The 20,418-nt window shown below is 42.8% G+C and overlaps 1 protein-coding gene across 12 annotated transcripts in view; it reads left to right on the plus strand.

The window, feature by feature from the left end:
- The first annotated feature begins 1,187 nt into the window (after nucleotides 1-1,187).
- LOC106561933 (MAP kinase-activating death domain protein) overlaps nucleotides 1,188-20,418 on the plus strand; it is a 90,341-nt gene continuing 71,110 nt past the window's right edge. For all 12 annotated transcript variants that reach the window (XM_045688981.2, XM_082957716.1, XM_082957715.1 and 9 more), the window contains exon 1: nucleotides 1,188-1,511. The gene's annotated coding sequence lies outside the window, so the exon portion shown is untranslated. The remainder of the gene's footprint in view (nucleotides 1,512-20,418) is intronic.

The raw sequence follows: 20,418 nt of genomic DNA on the forward strand, positions 1-20,418 counted from the left end.
TAAGACAAATCCACCCAATGTGGCACAATGCAGTCCCTCATTGAAATTGATGCAAATGGATACAAATAAACTTCAGAATTGCATTGGGGGCATACTGGTATTTCACTGTACAGCCTTACCTATGGATTGGGGATCAATGAAATGGGGTGTCAGTTTACTCTGTGACACCTACAGAACACAACTGAAGTTTACACAAATATTAGTGTCGTAGCTCTTATTGTGGGACTTTGACTGTGGGAAATCACCTCCCCAGTCAGCCTATTGTGCGTATTGACATTCATATTGCACTGTACAGCCTTATGGATCAATACAATTGGGTATCAGTCTACTCAGTGACACCTAAAGAACAACTGCAGAGTTTACCCACATATTAGCATCGTAGCTCATATTGTGGGACTGAAACCACTGTGAAATGAGCCACATTACGCTTACCAGTCCAGCTCAATGTGTATTGGACATTCATATTGCACTGTACAGGCTTACCTATGGATTCTGGATCAATGCAATTGAGTATCAGTCCACTCAGTGACACCCACAGAACACAACTGTGAAGGATTACACAAATATTAGTCTCGTAGCTCATATTGCTGGGCCTTTGACTGGGAAATCACCTCCCCTGTCAGCCTATTGTGCGTATTCACATTCATATTGTACTGAAGTGATTTCCCACAGTCAATGTCCTGCAATAAGAGGTACACTGCTCATATCTGTGGCCCTGGATGTCACTGAGCAGACTGATACCACATTTCATTGATTCACAATCCATAGGTAAGACTGTACAGTGCAATATCATTATGAATATAAATATCCACAGTAGGCTGACTGAGCCTACAGTCAAAGTCCTATGATACTAATATTTGTGTAAACTATTCACAGTTGTTCTGTGGGTGTCACTGAGTAGACTGATACCCCACGTCATTGATCCACAAGCCATAGATAAGGCTGTACAGATAAATAAGTATGCCCCCAATGCAATTATGAAGTCTATTACATCCAGTGTGATTTCAACTGATTGTTAAATGTATATAACATGCCCACCTTGTTTAACATATTGTCCAAATATGACATGATTCAAATATTTGTATCCGTTTGCATTACTTTCAATTAGGGACTTTTATGTTGAAGACAAACCGCAAATTCCACTATTGTGGCTAGCTTCACATAGGTCTCACAATTGTACAGTCTGCCCCCACCCGCGGAACTCCAGTCCCTGCAGATGATCTGGAGGAAATGTTATGAAGACGGGGTTTATGCTAATAATCATACGTGTGCAAGCAAACTAGCGTTTCACAGGCTAAAATTAGGTGTGGATTTAAATACACATTGAAGAGCTGTTGAATCACCATCTCTGGAAAATGGATCCAGGATACTTATTACATCTCGCTATTTGAAATACGTCTCAATTCAGCTCCTCACTGGCTTTCTTTCTACCACCAACAACATACCAGCCCGACGTCGACGACAGCTAGCGGGTATTGCTAGCCACCTAGCTAACACATTGCTAGCTACTGGTAAGATGGTCTTGCATTTTCCATTCGTATCTTGGTTGACCATTTCACAACTATCACAAATGTGACAACGTCAATGAGTACAGATCGATCAAATATTGTTACTTGACATGGTTAAAACTTAAAGATACAGTCAGCTACTTATGGTAGCTAGCTACTTACGATAGCTGTTAGCTAATGCACTCGTGACGTACGTATAAGTGATGGTGTTGGGTTGCTCTGTACCTGTCCTGAAGGACGCTGAATATAGATAGTGCTAAACACTGGAACAACAATTACATGCGGGTCGTTGTAGATAGAATATCCCACGTCCTTATTGTAATTAAACATGGGACTTGTCAACCATTTGGAGGTAACTTTCCCGTATCACATAATTAAGTCACCTTCACCACTGTCTTCCTTATTCCGTCAAGACAGCTTCATAGCCTGGTTTGCTGGTTAGATAGAGCTAGGCGAGAAGGGTGCCATTGCGACCCGCATTTTGAGGCGTTCCTGCATCAGCAGCACCCCTCTTTATACTTCTATTGGTCCGTTTTTAAGCTAGGACTCTGGTTCACAGGAGGGAGTAGGGGGCGCTCCAGTACAGTAGGTGGCGGTAATGCACCATAACGTTGGATGCCAACCGCTGATAAACCCCACGGAAGAAGTGACGGGGCAACAATCCTTAGCTAGTGATGGGGAAACTAAGCTTCCTGAAGCATTGAGGTTTTTCACCAAATTCTGTCAAATAGGTCCATTACTCGAGTCTTTGACCAACTATGGGCACCTGCTGGTCAAAAGAATTTAGAGCAGCCAAATTATTATAGGTGATGTCCCACATCCCGTAGCCTTTTTGTCTTCTACCAAACCGATCAGGTGGTTGTTCAACGAAACGAAGCTTCGGATGTCATTGATCACATGCTTCTGATAAATTGATACAGGCATCGGCACCCTGCTTTGAAGTACACTTATCTATTTCGACGTGTGCCTCTGAGCTCCAGTATCAAACGTAGCATCACTAGGTAGACAGTGTCCTTTGCCCCCGCCTATCGGCAGGGATGCAAACTAGTCACCTTTTGGCGAAATTCGGTGTTTAGAATCCAAAATAGGTGACCTACAGTGGGGGGAAAAAGTATTTGATCCCCTGCTGATTTTGTATGTTTGCCCACTGACAAAGAAATGATCAGTCTATCATTTTAATGGTAGGTTTATTTGAACAGTGAGAGGCAGAATAACAACTAAAAAATCCAGAAAAACGCATGTCAAAAATGTTATAAAATGATTTGCATTTTAATGAGGGAAATAAGTATTTGACCCCTCTGCAAAACATGACTTAGTACTTGGTGGCAAAACCCTTGTTGGCAATCACAGGGGTCAGACGTTTCTTGTAGTTGGCCACCAGGTTTGCACACATCTCAGGAGGGATTTTGACCCACTCCTCTTTGCAGATCTTCTCCAAGTCATTAAGGTTTCGAGGCTGACATTTGGCAACTCGAACCTTCAGCTCCCTCCACAGATTTTCTATGGGATTAATCAAATCAAATGTATTTATATAGCCCTTCTTACATCAGCTGATATCTCAAAGTGCTGTACAGAAACCCAGCCTAAAACCCCAAACAGCATGCAATGCAGGTGTAGAAGCACGGTGGCTAGGAAAAACTCCCTAGAAAGGCCAAAACCTAGGAAGAAACCTAGAGAGGAACCAGGCTATGAGGGGTGGCCAGTCCTCTTCTGGCTGTGTCGGGTGGAGATTATAACAGCACATGGCCTAGATGTTCAAATGTTCATAAATGACCAGCATGATCAAATAATAATAATCATAGTAGTTGTTGAGGGTGCAACAAGTCAGTAACACAAGAGTAAGTGTCAGTTGGCTTTTTCATAGCCGATCTTTGAGAGTATCTCTACCGCTCCTGCTGTCTCTAGAGAGTTGAAAACAGCAGGTCTGGGACAGGTAGCACGTCCGGTGAATAGGTCAGGGTTCCAGCAGGTCTGGGACAGCAGGTCTGGGACAGGTAGCACGTCCGGTGAACAGGTCAGGGTTCCATAGCTGCAGGCAGAACAGTTGGAACTGGAGCAGCAGCACGGCCAGGTGAACTGGGGACAGCAAGGAGTCATCAAGCCAGGTAGTCCTGAGGCATGGTGCTAGGGCTCAGGTCCTCCGAGAGAGAGAAAGAGAGAGAATTAGAGAGAGCATATTTAAATTCACACAGGACACCGGAAAAGACAAGAGAAATACTCCAGATGTGACAGACTGACCCTAGCCCCCCAACACATAAACTACTGCAGCATAAATACTGGAGGCTGAGACAGGAGGGGTCAGGAGACACTGTGGCCCCATCCGATGAAACCCCCAGACAGGGCCAAACGGGTAGGATATAACCCCACCCACTTTGCCAAAGCACAGCCTCCACACCACTGGAGAGATATCTCCAACCACCAACATACCATCCCGGGACAAGGCCGAGTATAGCCCACAAAGATCTCCGCCATTGGCACAGCCCAAGGGGGCGCCAACCCAGACAGGAAGACCACGTCAGTGACTCAACCCACTCAAGTGACGCACCCCTCCCAGGGACGGCATGGAAGAACACCAGTAAGCCAGTGACTCAGCCCCCGTAATAGGGGTGAGTCAGAGAATCCCAGTGGAAAGAGGGGAAACCGGCCAGGCAGAGACAGCAAGGGCGGTTCGTTGCTCCAGCCTTTCCGTTCACCTTCACACCCCTGGGCCAGACTACACTTAATCATAGGACCTACTGAAGAGATGTGTCTTCAGTAAAGACTTAAAGGTTGAGACCGAGTCTGCGTCTCTCACATGGGTAGGCAGACTATTCCATAAAAATGGAACTCTATAGGAGAAAGCTCTGCCTCCAGCTGTTTGCTTAGAAATTCTAGGAACAATTAGGAGGCCCACGTCTTGTGACCGTAGTGTACGTGTAGGCATGTACGGCAGGACCAAATCTGAAAGATAGGTAGGAGCAAGCCCATGTAATGCTTTGTAGGTTAGCAGTAAAACCTTGAAATCAGCCCTTGCCTTAACAGGAAGCCAGTGTAGGGAGGCTAGCACTGGAGTAATGTGATCAAATTTTTGGGTTCTAGTCAGGATTCTAGCAGCCGTATTTAGCACTAACTGAAGTTTATTTAGTGCTTTATCCGGGTAGCCGGAAAGTAGAGCATTGCAGTAGTCCAACCTAGAAGTAACAAAGGCATGGATTAATTTTTCTGCGTCATTTTTGGCCAGAAAGTTTCTGATTTTTGCAATGTTACGTAGATGGAAAAAAGCTGTCCTTGAAACAGTCTTGATATGTTCTTCAAAAGAGAGATCAGGGTCCAGAGTAACGCCGAGGTCCTTCACAGTTTTATTTGAGACGACTGTACAACCATCCAGATTAATTGTCAGATTCAACAGAAGATCTCTTTGTTTCTTGGGACCTAGAACAAGCATCTCTGTTTTGTCCGAGTTTAATAGTAGAAAGTTTGCAGCCATCCACTTCCTTATGTCTGAGACACAGGCTTCTAGCGAGGGCAATTTTGGGGCTTCACCATGTTTCATTGAAATGTACAGCTGTGTGTCATCCGCATAGCAGTGAAATTTAACATTATGTTTTTGAATCACATCCCCAAGAGGTAAAATATATAGTGAAAACAATAGTGGTCCTAAAACGGAACTTTGAGGAACACCGAAATTTACAGTTGATTTGTCAGAGGACAAACCATTCACAGAGACAAACAATCTTTCCGACATACAAGACCTAAACCAGGCCAGAACTTGTCCATGTAGACCAATTTGGGTTTCCAATCTCTCCAAAAGAATGTGGTGATCGATGGTATCAAGAGCAGCACTAAGATCTAGGAGCACGAGGACAGACGCAGAACCTCGGTCTGACGTCATTAACCTCTTACATCAAGACGTTCCGCTAGCGGAACACCTGCTCCAATATCCAATGATAGGCGTGGCGCGAATGACAAATTCCTCAAAAATACAAAAACTTCCATTTTTCAAACATATGACTATTTTACAGCATTTTAAAGACAAGACTCTCCTTTATCTAACCACACTGTCCGATTTCAAAAAGGCTTTACAGCGAAAGCAAAACATTAGATTGTCAGCAGAGTACCCAGCCAGAAATAATCAGACACCCATTTATCAAGCTAGCATATAATGTCACAAAAACCAAAACCACAGCTAAATGCAGCACTAACCTTTGATGATCTTCATCAGATGACACACCTAGGACATTATGTTATACAATACATGCATGTTTTGTTCAATCAAGTTCATATTTATATCAAAAACCAGCTTTTTACATTAGCATGTGACGTTCAGAACTAGCATACCCCCCGCAAACCTCCGGTGAATTTACTAAATTACTTACGATAAATGTTCACAAAAAACATAACAATTACTTTAAGAATTATAGATACAGAACTCCTTTGTGCAATCGAGGTGTCCGATTTTAAAATAGCTTTTCGGTGAAAGCACATTTTGCAATATTCTGAGTAGATAGCCCAGCCATCACGGCTAGCTATTTAGACACCCACCAAGTTTAGCCCTGACCAAACTCCGATTTACTATTAGAAAAGTTTGATTACCTTTGGTGTTCTTCGTCAGAATGCACTCCCAGGACTGCTACTTCAATAACAAATGTTGGTTTGGTCCCAAATAATCCATTGTTATATCCAAACAGCGGCGTTTTGTTCGTGCGTTCAAGACACTATCCGAATGGTAAATATGGGTCACGAGCATGGCGCATTTCGTGACAAAAGATTTCTAAATATTCCATTACCGTACTTCAAAGCATGTCATCCACTGTTTAAAATAAATTTTTATGCCATTTTTCTCGTAAAAAAGCGATAATATTCCGACCGGGAAAGCGTGTATACATACAAAGAGAGAGAAAATAAAAGCATGGGATCCCCTCGTGCACGCGCCTGAGTCTCACAGTACTGTGACCATCCACTATCCAAACGCGCTACTTTTTTTCAGCCAGAGCCTGCAAAGCCACGATTCAGCTTTTTGCCGCCTTCTGAGAGCCCATGGGAGCCGTAGGAAGTGTCACGGAACAGAAGAGATCCTCTGTATTGGATAGAGATAATCAAGAAGGGCAAGAAATTGTCAGACAGGGCACTTCCTGCATGGAATCTTCTCAGGTTTTGGCCTGCCAAATGAGTTCTGTTATACTCAGACACCATTCAAACAGTTTTAGAAACTTTGGAGTGTTTCTATCCAAAGCTAATAATTATATGCATATTCTAGTTTCTGGGCAGGAGTAATAATCAGATTAAATCGGGTACGTTTTTTTATCCGGCCGTGAAAATACTGCCCCCTAGCCATAACAGGTTAAAAGGTAATTTACCACCTTCACAAGTGCAGTCTCAGTGCAGTCTACCAGACTGAAGCGTTTCGTATACATTGTTTGTCTTCAGGAAGGCAGCTTTTTCTAACATTTTTGAGAGGAATGGAAGATTCAATATAGGCCGATAGTTTTTTATAATTTCTGGGTCAAGATTTGGCTTTTCAAGAGAGGCTTTGTTACTGCCACTTTTAGTGAGTTTGGTACACATCCGGTGGATAGAGAGCTGTTTCTTATGTTCAACATAGGAGGGCCAAGCACAGAAAGCAGCTCTTTCAGTAGTTCCCCTCACAGCTCCATAGGCAAGCCGTGAGGGGAACGGCACCTCCGTACCTTCAGGCTCTGATCAGTCCCTACACCCAAACGAGGGCACTGCGCTCATCCACCTCTGGCCTGCTGGCCCCCCTACCTCTGAGGAAGCACAGTTCCCGCTCAGCCCAGTCAAAACTGTTCGCTGCTCTGGCACCCCTATGGTGGAACAAGCTCCCTCACGACGCCAGGACAGCGGAGTCAATCACCACCTTCCGGAGACACCTGAAACCCCACCTCTTTAACCTCTATGGGCTCAACAGCCAGTGGAATCCCGTGGCGCGATATTCAAATACCTTAGAAATGCTATTACTTCAATTTCTCAAACATATGACTATTTTACACCATTTTAAAGACAAGACTCTCGTTAATCTAACCACACTGTCCGATTTCAAAAAGGCTTTACAACGAAAGCAAAACATTAGATTATGTCAGCAGAGTACCCAGCCAGAAATAATCAGACACCCATTTTTCAAGCTAGCATATAATGTCACAAAAACCAAAACCACAGCTAAATGCAGCACTAACCTTTGATGATCTTCATCAGATGACATTATGTTATACAATACATGCATGTTTTGTTCAATCAAGTTCATATTTATATCAAAAACCAGCTTTTTACATTAGCATGTGACTAGCATTCCCACCGAACACTTCCGGTGAATTTACTAAATTACTCACGATAAACGTTCACAAAAAACATAACAATTATTTTAAGAATTATAGATACAGAACTCCTCTATGCACTCGATATGTCCGATTTTAAAATAGCTTTTCGGTGAAAGCACATTTTGCAATATTCTGAGTAGATAGCCCGGCCATCACGGGCTAGTTATTTTGACACCCACCAAGTGTGGTACTCACCAAACTCAGATTTACTATAAGAAAAATTGGATTACCTTTGCTGTTCTTCGTCAGAATGCACTCCCAGGACTTCTACTTCAATAACAAATGTTGGTTTGGTTCCAAATAATCCATAGTTATATCCAAATAGCGGCGTTTTGTTCGTGCGTTCAAGACACTATGCGAAGGGTAAAGAAGGGTGACGCGCCCGGTGCGTTTCGTGACAAAAAAATTCAAAATATTCCATTACCGTACTTCGAAGCATGTCAAACGCTGTTTAAAATAAATTTTTATGCGATTTTTCTCGTAAAAAAGCGATAATATTCCGCCCGGGAAACCCTGTTTTCGTTCAAAGATGAAAAAATAAAAACATGGTGTCGGCTCGTGCACGCGCTTTCAGTCTCATTGTTCTCAGATCGACCACTATCCAAATGCGCTACTGTTTTTCAGCCATGGCCTGCAAAGTCACCATTCAACGTTCTGGCGCCTTCTGAGAGCCTATGGGAGCATTAGATAATGTCACGTTATGCCAGAGATCCCCTGTTTTGGATAGAGATGATCAAGAAGGCCAAGAAATAGTCAGAGAGAGCGCTTCCTGTTTGGAATCTTCTCAGGTTTTGGCCTGCCAAATGAGTTCTGTTATACTCACAGACACCATTCAAACAGTTTTAGAAACTTTAGGGTGTTTTCTATCCAAATCAAACATTTATATGCATATTCTAGTTACTGGGCAGGAGTAGTAACCAGATTAAATCGGGTACGTTTTTTATCCGTCCGTGCAAATACTGCCCCCTATCCCCAACAGGTTAAGGAATACCTGGGATAGGATAAAGTAATCCTTCTAACCCTCCCCCCCCCCCCAAAAAAAATAATAATAATTGTAAAGTGGTTGTTCCACTGGATATCATAAGGTGAATGCACCAATTTGTAAGTCGCTCTGGATAAGAGCATCTGCTAAATGACTTAAGTGTAAATGTAAATGTAGTTTAGTTGGAATAGGTTCCAGTGTGCAGCTTGAAGGTTTAGAGGCCATGATTATTTTCATCATTGTGTCAAGAGATATAGTACTAAAACACTTTAGTGTCTCCCTTGATCCTAGGTCCTGGCAGGGTTGTGCAGACTCAGGACAACGGAGCTTTGGAGGAATACGCAGATTTAAAGAGGAGTCCGTAATTTGCTTTCTAATGATCATGATCTTTTCCTCAAAGAAGTTCATGAATTCATCACTGCTGAAGTGAGAGCCATCCTCTTGGGGAATGCTGCTTTTTAGTTAACTTTGCGACAGTATCAAAATGAAATTTCGGATTGTTCTTATTTTCCTCAATTAAGTTGGAAAAATAGGATGATCGAGCAGCAATGAGGGCTCTTCGATACTGCACGGTACTGTCTTTCCAAGCTAGTCGGAAGACTTCCAGTTTGGTGTGGCGCCATTTCCGTTCCAATTTTCTGGAAGCTTGCGTCAGAGCTCGTGTATTTTCTGTATACCAGGGAGCTAGTTTCTTATGACAAATGTTTTTAGTTTTTAGGGGTGCAACTGCATCTAGGGTATTGCGCAAGGTTAAATTGAGTTCCTCGGTTAGGTGGTTAACTGATTTTTGTCCTCTGACGTCCTTGGGTAGGCAGAGGGAGTCTGGAAGGGCATCAAGGAATCTTTGGGTTGTCTGAGAATTTATAGCACGACTTTTAATGCTTCTTGGTTGGGGTCTGAGCAGATGATTTGTTGCGATTGCGAACGTAATAAAATGGTGGTCCAATAGTCCAGGATTATGAGGAAAAACATTAAGATCCACAACATTTATTCCATGGGACAAAACTAGGTCCAGAGTATGACTGTGGCAGTGAGTAGGTCCAGAGACATGTTGGACAAAACCCACTGAGTCGATGATGGCTCCGAAAGCCTTTTGGAGTGGGTCTGTGCACTATTCCATGTGAATATTAAAGTCACCAAAAATGTGAATATTATCTGCGATGACTACAAAGTAGGAATTCAGGGAACTCAGTGAGGAACACTGCATATGGCCCAGGAGGCCTGTAAACAGTAGCTATAAAAAGTGAGTGAGTAGGCTGCATAGAGTTCATGACTAGAAGCTCAAAATACGAAAACGTCGTTGTTTTTTTTTTGGTAAATTCAAATTTGCTATCATAAATGTTAGCAACACCTCCACCTTTGCGGGATGCGAGGGGGATATGGTCACTAGTGTAACCAGGGGGTGAGGCCTCATTTAACACAGTAAATTCATCAGGCTTAAACCATGTTTCAGTCAGGCCAATCATATCAAGATTATGATCAGTGATTAGTTCATTGACTATAACTGCCTTTGAAGTGAAGGATCTAACATTAAGTAGTCCTATTTTGAGTTGTGAGGTATCACAATCTCTTTCAATAATGGCAGGGATGGAGGAGGTCTTTATTCTAGTGAGATTGCTAAAGCGAACACCGCCATCTTTAATTTTGCCCAACCTAGATCGAGGCACAGACACGGTCTCAATGGGGAAAGCTGAGCTGACTACGCTGACTGTGCTAGTGGCAGACTCCACTAAGCTGGCAGGCTGGCTAACAGCCTGCTGCCTGGCCTGCACCCTATTTAATTGTGGAGCTAGAGGAGTTAGAGCCCTGTCTATGTTCGTAGATAAGATGAGAGCACCCCTCCAGCTAGGATGGAGTCTTTCACTCCTCAACAGGCCAGGCTTGGTCCTGTTTGTGGGTGAGTCCCAGAAAGAGGGCCAATTATCTACAAATTCTATCTTTTGGGAGGGGCAGAAAACAGTTTTCAACCAGCGATTGAGTTGTGAGACTCTGCTGTAGAGCTCATCACTCCCCCTAACTGGGAGGGGGCCAGAGACAATTAATCGATGCCGACACATCTTTCTAGCTGATTTACACGCTGAAGCTATGTTGCGCTTGGTGACCTCTGACTGTTTCATCCTAACATTGTTGGTGCCGACGTGGATAACAATATCTCTATACTCGCCAGTTTTAGCTTTAGCCAGCACCATCTTCAGATTAGCCTTAACGTCGGTAGCCCTGCCCCCTGGTAAACAGTGTCTGATCGCTGGATGATTCGTTTTTAGTCTAATACTGCGGGTAATGGAGTCGCCAATGACTAGGGTTTTCAATTTGTCAGAGCTAATGGTGAGAGGCTTCGGCGTCTCAGACCCCACAACAGGAGGAGCAGAGACCAGAGAAGTTTCGGCCTCCGACTCGCTTAATGGGGAGAACCGGTTGAAAGTTTCTGTCGGCTGAATAAGCGACACCGGTTGAGCATTCCTACATCGTTTCCCTCCAGAAGCCATGAGAAAGTTGTCCGGCTGCGGGGACCGTGCGAGGGGGTTTATACTAACGTTAGTATCTGTACTTACTGGTGGCACAGACGCTGTGTCTTCCTTTCCTACACTGAAATTGCCCTTGCCTAACGATTGCGTCTGAAGCTGGGCTTGCAGCACAGCTATCCTCGCCGTAAGGCGATCGTTCTCCTGTATATTATTAGTACAACGACTGCAATTAGAAGGCATCGTGTTAATGTTACTTAGCTTCGGCTGTTGGAAGTCCTGACGAACCATGTCCAGATAAAACCTCTGGGGTGAAAAAGTTGAACGAAAAAAGTTGAGTGAGGGAAAAACAAAAAATAAACGGTAATGAAAAAGTAAAAACCGTGAAGTAGTCAGGTAGCAAAGTAAGATTGGCAACGAAACGCACAGCAGCACGTAAACAAGTCTGCAAGTTGTGACCGGAAACAGTATTGACTCAGTGTAGAGGTTTTGCGGGGGTGGAGAGTTTGGATTAAGGTCTGGAGACTGGCTAGGCCACTCCAGGACCTTAATGTGCTTCTTCTTGAGCCACTCCTTTGTTGCCTTGGCTGTGTGTTTTGGGTCATTGTCATGCTGGAATACCCATCCACGACCCATTTAATGCCCTGGTTGAGGGAAGGAGGTTCTCACCCAAGATTTGACGGTACATGGCCCCATCCATCGTCCCTTTGATGTGGTGAAGTTGTCCTGTCCCCTTAGCAGAAAAACACCCCCAAAGCTTAATGTTTCCACCTCCATGTTTGACGGTGGGGATGGTGTTCTTGGGGTCATAGGCAGCATTCCTCCTCCTCCAAACACGGCGAGTTGAGTTGATGCCAAAGAGCTCCATTTTGGTCTCATCTGACCACAACACTTTCACCCAGTTGTCCTCTGAATCATTCAGATGTTCATTGGCAAACTTCAGACGGGCATGTATATGTGCTTTCTTGAGCAGGGGGACCTTGCGGGCGCTGCAGGATTTCAGTCCTTCACGGCGTAGTGTGTTACCAATTGTTTTCTTGGTGACTATTGTCCCAGCTGCCTTGAGATCATTGACAAGATCCTCCCGTGTAGTTCTGGGCTGATTCCTCACCGTTCTCATGATCATTGCAACTCCACGAGGTGAGATCTTGCATGGAGCCCCAGGCCGAGGGAGATTGACAGTTCTTTTATGTTTCTTCCATTTGCGAATAATCGCACCAACTATTGTCACCTCACCAAGCTGCTTGGTGATGGTCTTGTAGCCCATTCCAGCCTTGTGTAGGTCTACAATCTTGTCCCTGACATCCTTGGAGAGCTCTTTGGTCTTGGCCATGGTGGAGAGTTTGGAATCTGATTGATTGCTTCTGTGGACAGGTGTCTTTTATACAGGTAACAAAATGAGATTATGAGCACTCCCTTAAAGAGTGTGCTCCTAATCTCAGCTCGTTACCTGTATAAAAGACACCTGGGAGCCAGAAATATTTCTGATTGAGAGGGGGTCAAATACTTATTTCCCTCATTAAAATGCAAATCAATTTATAACATTTTTGACATGTGTTTTTCTGGATTTTGTTGTTGTTATTCTGTCTCTCACTGTTCAAATAAACCTTTCATTAAAATTATAGACTGACCATTTCTTTGTCAGTGGGCAAACGTACAAAATCGGCAGGGGATCAAATACTTTTTTCCCTCACTGTACGTGTTTGTGTAGATCCGACGAGTGATGTGCGTTTGGAGCAATACTGGCTGTATCCAAGGCTCAGCCAATCGTTCACGTAACAGCAGAATGCAGCACGCGACTGAAGAGAGAAGAGAACCAATTTGCTACAGTAGTTACAGCATCAGCGCGTGCTCTGGAAAGACAGCAGAGAGTAGGACGGCAGTTTGCCATTTACAGCAGCACGTACCCTGAATGATAACGAAGAGGTAGGTGTAAAGCCTGTCCATGTAGACAGGGGTGAGAAGGTGATGGAGCGTACTTCATGAGTTGTAACCGAAAAACAACTAGCATTTGGAAATTTTGAGGTGAGGGAGAAGGTGTAGTGGAACAAGTATTGTTAGCATTGTTAATTATCCTGCTAGCTGGATCAAATTCTCCGTTAGCTAGCCAGAGAAATGTTGAGCAACATTAGCCAACTTAACTGATCAAATAATTGAGTTCATGGTGTGAAAATTAGCTGGCTAATAAAGTCAGACAGCTAACGTTAGCTAGCTAACGTTACAACATCAGATGAGCTAACATTAGTAACCTAACCAATTAATTAGTAACCTGCACTTAATCGATGTCTACTCTAGTGGCTACTATAATAGAGCAAAAATAGAATGCCTGTTTGTTTCATTCTATTTCTACATTAAGATGTTTTTTTCCCCAAGTGCAATATTTAGATGTGTGTGGTCGTAAGCGTTCTATTATAAAGGCTGTCGTGGCTAACTGCAATATTAGTGTATTGTTTGTTCTCAAGACTTGTGTCATTTGCAGTAAAGTCTATGCAACAAATAACATTTGGATTACTTTCTTTACATTTTTCAGCTGTGAGTTAGGTTCACATTAACCACTTTTTATTTTACACACACAGACTGAGCATGTAGACCATATTCTTTATTGTTAAATTAGCTAAAACCTGCATTTCCCCCTAGCAGGTATTTTGTTTTTGCATGTTTCAGTGCAACAACAAAAAAAGTCACCTTTTTGGGCCCTCACCAGTTTGCATCCCTGATCGGGCACTCTTCTCCGGCAGTTTTGTTAACGATGGCGAGGGCAGGCGGGAGCGAAGGACACTGTGTGAGCCCTCTAGCTAGCTAGGACTCCTGTACACAGCAGGTGGGAAAGGTAGCTAGCTAGCACACCGGTAGACTGTACTTCACTCCTGCCTGTCTGGCACTGTTTTCCCGCAGTTCTGTTAACAAAGGCGAGGGCAGGTGTTTAGTGAAGGACACTGGGTGCTACCTAGGTAGCTAACAATAGCTAGGACACTAGTAGAAGGTGTATTTGGCCCCCGTCTGTCGGGCACTGCTTTCCTGCAGTTCTGTTAACGACGGCGAGGGCAGGCGGGAGCAACGGACACGGTCTTGCACTGTCTAGCTGCAGATGCACATCAAGCAAATTATGATGACATTGCAAGAATGAGAAAGAAGCTCAAGCCTATAGCTTAAATAGTTGCATGAGTACAACTCAAGCAGTTTTGCTTGTACTAGTCAGTGTCTAATTCATTTGATAGAAGGCATAATATTATGTATATTTTTTATTTAACCTTTATTTAACTATATTAGGCCTATGTCTGAATGCTGACACACTAGCCACAACATCAAGATCCGTCCCTTTAGGGACCAAGAGAGAGAGCCACATTTGTTTATTTACTATGAGACCATGGCCAACCGGCTGGTGTGATGGAGTCATTTTCATGTTTTGAAACACCATCAAGAGCACCAATTTCCAGTGAATGGTGAAAATGCAGTACTTCAGAATATTCCCAAGTGTACAGCACTTTTGTGTACCTATGTTTAATGTTTCTAGGTGTTTTTCCGCAGTTTTAGCTTTGTTCGCAGCAAAACTATCGAGACGTTGTCGTCCAATAAAGGGACAATCTGGCTATTTTAAAAATGTGAGGCCACTGCGATAGGCTACATCCTTTCCATCTTGGTTGCAATTCAGTGTAACTGGTAATAGTTGGTTTACATGTTGTGTGAATCATATCTCCCCTCCATGCTTACATAACCAGTCAGTGCCTCCTGGAGAGTAGACCGCTCTGACCAGATTCAGCTGTTGCCTTAACCTGTGCCATTATTTAGCCTGTGAAGATGATTCGATTTGTGGGGGCCTGCTTTCTCTCACATGGCTCAGTCATTACGCTAGCCTACTCTGATTTCCTGTTCTCCGAGAAAGGAAGGCTTTGATTGCTCGACCCAGATCTCACCTCTTGTCAGATGAGGCAGCTGAGAGGTTTACAGTGTATCTTGTGTTTTGCCAGTGTTGCTGTTGCATTGGTAAACTTTGACCTGGAGCTCTAGCTCTGTTACCCCTACCCTAAAATGTGTATTTTCAATAACTCTATTTCAATATGTCACAATGTTAAAATTGTGCAGCTATTGAAACCTGGCATGCAACACATAGTGTACACAGTGACGTACACTATGCATAGTGAAGAAGGGTTATTGGTTTTGGTGGGGAAATTGTGTATGTTGTCAGCTCTGTATGTTGATGCTCATGTCCGGGCCAGATATAAAAACTCTGGTGTTGTCATTAATGTGGCATGCTGAAGGTGGCAGTTACAAATGTTTTGCTATATATTGGACAAAAAATGACCGTCCTAGCTAGGCCCTAACTGCAAACATAAAACAATAAATTGCCCAATCTAAAGGACATTTGTTAATCAGTTTGGCTATGTGGCATTTCCAAACAGAATTTGATAGTGATGATATTATTTTGGACTAATTTATATTGATACTTTGACTCCAAGTATCGATTTATTTTTATATACACTGAACAAAAATCTAAATGCAACATGTAAAGTGTTGGTTGTATGAGCTGAAATAAAGATCCCTGAAATTTTCCATATACACAAAAAGCTTATTTCTCTCAAATTTTATGCACAAATTTGTTGACGTCCCTGTTAGTGAGTATTTCTCATTTGCCAAGATAATACATCCACCTGACAGCTGCGGCATATCAAGAAGCTGATTAAACAATATGGTCATTACACAGGTGCACCTTATGCTGGGGACAATAGAAGGCCGCTCTAAAATGTGTGGTTTTGTCACGCAACACAATGCCACAGATGTCTTTTAAGTTTTGAGGGAGCGTGCAATTGGCATGCTGACTGCAGCAATGTCTACCAGAGCTGTTGCCAAAGAATTTAATGTTAATTTCTCTATTAATAAGCCACTTTCAACGTTATTTTAGATAATTTGGCATTATGTCCAACCGGCCTCACAACCGCAGACCACATGTAATTACGCCAGCCCAGGACCTCCACATACGGCTTCTTCACCTGCGGGATCGTCTGAGTGGGGAGTGCTGAGGATTATTTATGTCTGTAATGAAGCCTTTTTGTGAGGGAAAACTAATTCTGATTGGCTGGGCCTGGCTCACAAGTTGGTGGGGCTATGCCCATCCATGGCTGCGACCCTGCCCAGTCATATGAAATCCATAGATTAGTGCTTAATGAATTTATTTCAGTTGACTGATTTACTTATAGGAAATGTAACTCAGTAAAGTCTTTAAAAAAATTCCATTTTTGTTCTGTGTGTGTGTGTGTGTCTGTGTGTTTATTTATATTTGCTAGGGAGCGTTAGCAAGCGCTAGTCAGCTGTACCTGCTCCAGAACTATTTTTCATCTTATACCTTGTTATTCATCTTCTTTTTAAATGGTTAGCCAACATGTTTTCAGCACTTTTGTTTCCGTGACTGATCAAAACTCATTTTGTCATGCTCTCTCTCTCTCTGCAGCAGACATGCACTACATGACCGAAAGTATGTGGCCACTTGCCCGTCAAACATCTAATTCCAAAGTCATGGGCATTGATATGGAGTTGGTCCCCACTTTGCTGCTATAACAGCCTCCACTCTTCTGGGAAGGCTTTCCACTAAATGTTGGAACATTGCTGTCGAGATTTGCTTCCATTCAGCTATGAGCAGTAGTGAGGTCGGGCACTGATGTTGGACGATTAGGCCTGGCTTGCAGTCGGTGTTCCAATTGCTCCCAAAGGTGTTCAATGTGGTTGAGGCTGTTTCAGTCATAGCCACTCTAAATGGCAAACTGTTAGCAAATGAATGGCACGAACAGCCTGTATTTCATGTGTCCATCTCCGGGTACACATACTATCCAGACGGTCTGGTGCTTTTACTCCATTCTCCGTGGCTATTTCTTTTTACTGAGCACTTAGGCCTAGTAGGCTAATATTTGAGGATGCCTTTACCCATCAGATCAAACACAACCAACTTCAACATATAGGCTACTGGTAAGCTGATCTGGTTGTGGAGTGTTTGTCTTTCTGGGTGTAGTTTCAAAGGCACCACTTGCAAATGTATCTAGTTTCTAGTGCAGAATGCACCCTGTAGTCCAGATGTAGGCACTGGACTACTTTGTTAAATGATCACGTTGTCTGGCTCTAGATATAGCCTAAGCCTAGTTTGAATTCTAGATGCTAGGTGGAGCTGACATTTTATCACCATTTAAGAAGGCTACTGGGAACAAGATATAAGGGTGCACAGTTTTTTACATGGCCACATAGATTTGTTATTTGCTGACTCTTCACTGCTGAGGTCCCTAGTGCATTAGCGCCCACACATTTGTAAGTTAATTATGCTACTCCGAGAAGGAAGGTAAACAAACCAGTGAAGAAGGCTCAAGCAATATTTGCTCTGTTATTGATAGGGGGAAAAAAGCTAGGCCTACGTACATGCAGTGGCACCTTTTTAAAAGAAGATTCTAGACCGTTATAGGCCTAGTTGCTTCGTTGACAGTTCATAGTAGTAAGCCTGGTGGGCCTTTTTTGACATCTGAGAATGACCTTCCATGGACATTTGTTTGTACCAGCCTTTGACGTCTGCATAATATTGTAAGGGCATGACCTGAAATTGAGCACGCAATTAAGCTTTATCAATATCCGAGGCCTGTGGGTAGGTAAATAGGCTTTATTGTGAAAGGAGCAACTAAAGAAATAAGCCACAGACGTCATTGAGGAACTTGAATGAACTAGAGCTGCTGTAATCAAACATTAGGCTACCATCAGTGAACGGCCAGTTATGCCTATTTTAGATCGCAGCCTCACTTTTTATGAACCAAATCACATTATTCTTTGGGTCTACTTGAGGTCCTTGTCCTCTTCCGTTCTTCCGTTAATAATTGCCATTTGGTCAGGCCTTGTCCAGAGCCATATATAGGCTACATTCTTCCTGGTTTTTGCTTTGTAGCTGTCATGGTTAATTACCTAATTTGACCTGATCATATTTTGTAAAATGGCCCATTAGCCTAGATAATAAAACCTTTGGTGCCACTGATAACATTGGTGCCCTGCTCACTAACGTTCTCTGATTTAAGAATAATCTGACACACAGCTGAGCAAGAAGAAAGCAGGGTTTTGGTTGCTATGACGACTATGCTGAAAGTTATTACCTCAGGCCGATAGGGCTGTAGGCGGAATAAAAAATGATCGACTGGGAAGCAAGTAGGTCACATGACCAGTTGCGCAAGGACGTTAGACTTCCATTCCCTTCTATCTTTCTAGAGATTTTTCTCTCAGATCCACCATGTTTTTCACACACTCAGTAGGCTAATATTTCCTCTATGAATTATGCCTTAAGCCTAGTTTATACCCTATGTACTGACGCATTGAAGAACTACAACTAGCTATACACAATGGTGTTGCGTAGGAAACCTATATGTGCAGCCCCACAATTCATAATTTGACACAAGAATGCAGGCTCTCCATTTTGCGTACTGTTTTTGTGTTGCGTACGTAATTTATAAACCGGCCTTAATTTGTTTTAGATGGGAAAGCAAGACAGCTATCAAAGATTTGTGGATGAGTGTGTCATAGACTTTATTCTCACAAGGTATCCAAACGCTTTTTATATCTCATGCCAACGTTCACCAGTAAAGTTTCTCCCAATGCGAAGTTAACCGACATATGTTTAGACAGTGATTTTGAAGTGAAAGCCTAGGCCTAGGTCTAGGCCTAGGTGCCTATACAGTGGCTTCAGAAAGTATTCACACCACTTGACTTTTTCCACATTTTGTTGTGTCACAGCGTACATTTGAAATGTATTAAATTTAGATAATTTTTTTTGTCACTGGCCTACACACAATACCCCATAATGTCACATTTTTACAAAATTAATAAAAAATGAAAAGCTGAAATTTCTTGAGACAATAAGTATTCAACGTCTTTGGTATGGCAAGCCTAAATAAGTTCAGGAGTAAAAATTTGCTTCACATAAGTACACTCTTTGTACAATAATAGTGTTTAACATGATTTTTGAATGGCTACCTCATCTCTGTACCCCATACATGAAATTATCTGTAAGTTCTCTCAGTCGAGCAGTGAATTTCAAACCCAGATTCAACCACAAAGACCAGGAAGGTTTTCCAATGCCTTGCAAAGAAGGGCTCCTATTGGTAGATGGGTAAAAAAATGAATATCACTTTGAGCATGGTGAAGCTATTAATTACATTTTGGATGGTGTATCAATACACCCAGTCACTACAAAGATACAGGTGTCCTTCCTAACTCTGTTGCCGGAGAGGAAGGAAACCATTCTGGGATGTCACCATGAGGCCATTTGTGACTTTTTAAAACCGTTACGGAGTTTAATGGCTGATAGGAAAACACTGAGGACGGATCAACAACATTGTATTTACTCCACAATACTAACTTAAACGACAGAGTGAAAAGAAGGAAGCCTGTACAGAATAAACTATTTGCAATCAGGCACTAAAGTAATGTTCCAAACGTATTGCTCACCATATGTCTGCTGCAGAGGGACGAGAGAGCCATGAGAGAACGAGTTTTGATAAGTCATGGTGGAAATAAGGGTTGAAAACAAATTGTGCTCCCTATTTAAAAGGAATATGGAGAACAAGCTATGGCGGACAAATACTGGAGTTTTAATATAACATAATACAGAGCTGTGGTAAGTGTCCACTTTGAGAGCGCACACTACAAGATGGGGTTGGGTTGTCTGTCAATTAGGCTATAGTTTACCTTTGTTTGTATTGTCTCCTGACTCTCCAATTACTCCTCTGATGGATGCTGTAGTACTGGTTTTAGACTACAAACCTCGATTCCACATGTCAGACACACACCTCCATTAAGTTGATTCTGTCTCTTTTAGTATGTTCAAATCTGTCCTGTAGCTTAAACGGTACTTGGAGACGTGTTTATGTCATGCGGTATTTACTATCCAATTGGCCCATTACTGGTACCTTACTATGTCAGCCCAGCTATCAATCTCTGATTTCTGTCCACAGGTTGATTTGTGAGATATTTTGACTCTTAGCAAAAACTGCTTTTCGAGCAGAAGTGTCTGCTCTAATCACTGAATCATGCCTTCATTTCCACCTCATTGCCAACGAGGCAGATTGATAGTTTTGCTGGTTCGAGAGCTGCGAGAGACTTGCAGCCCGAGCGATTCTCCACAAGCAGGATCTAATCAG

Source organism: Salmo salar, chromosome 11, assembly GCF_965601325.2.
Source record: "Salmo salar chromosome 11, fSalSal1, whole genome shotgun sequence".
Classification (NCBI taxonomy): Eukaryota; Metazoa; Chordata; class Actinopteri; order Salmoniformes; family Salmonidae; genus Salmo; species Salmo salar.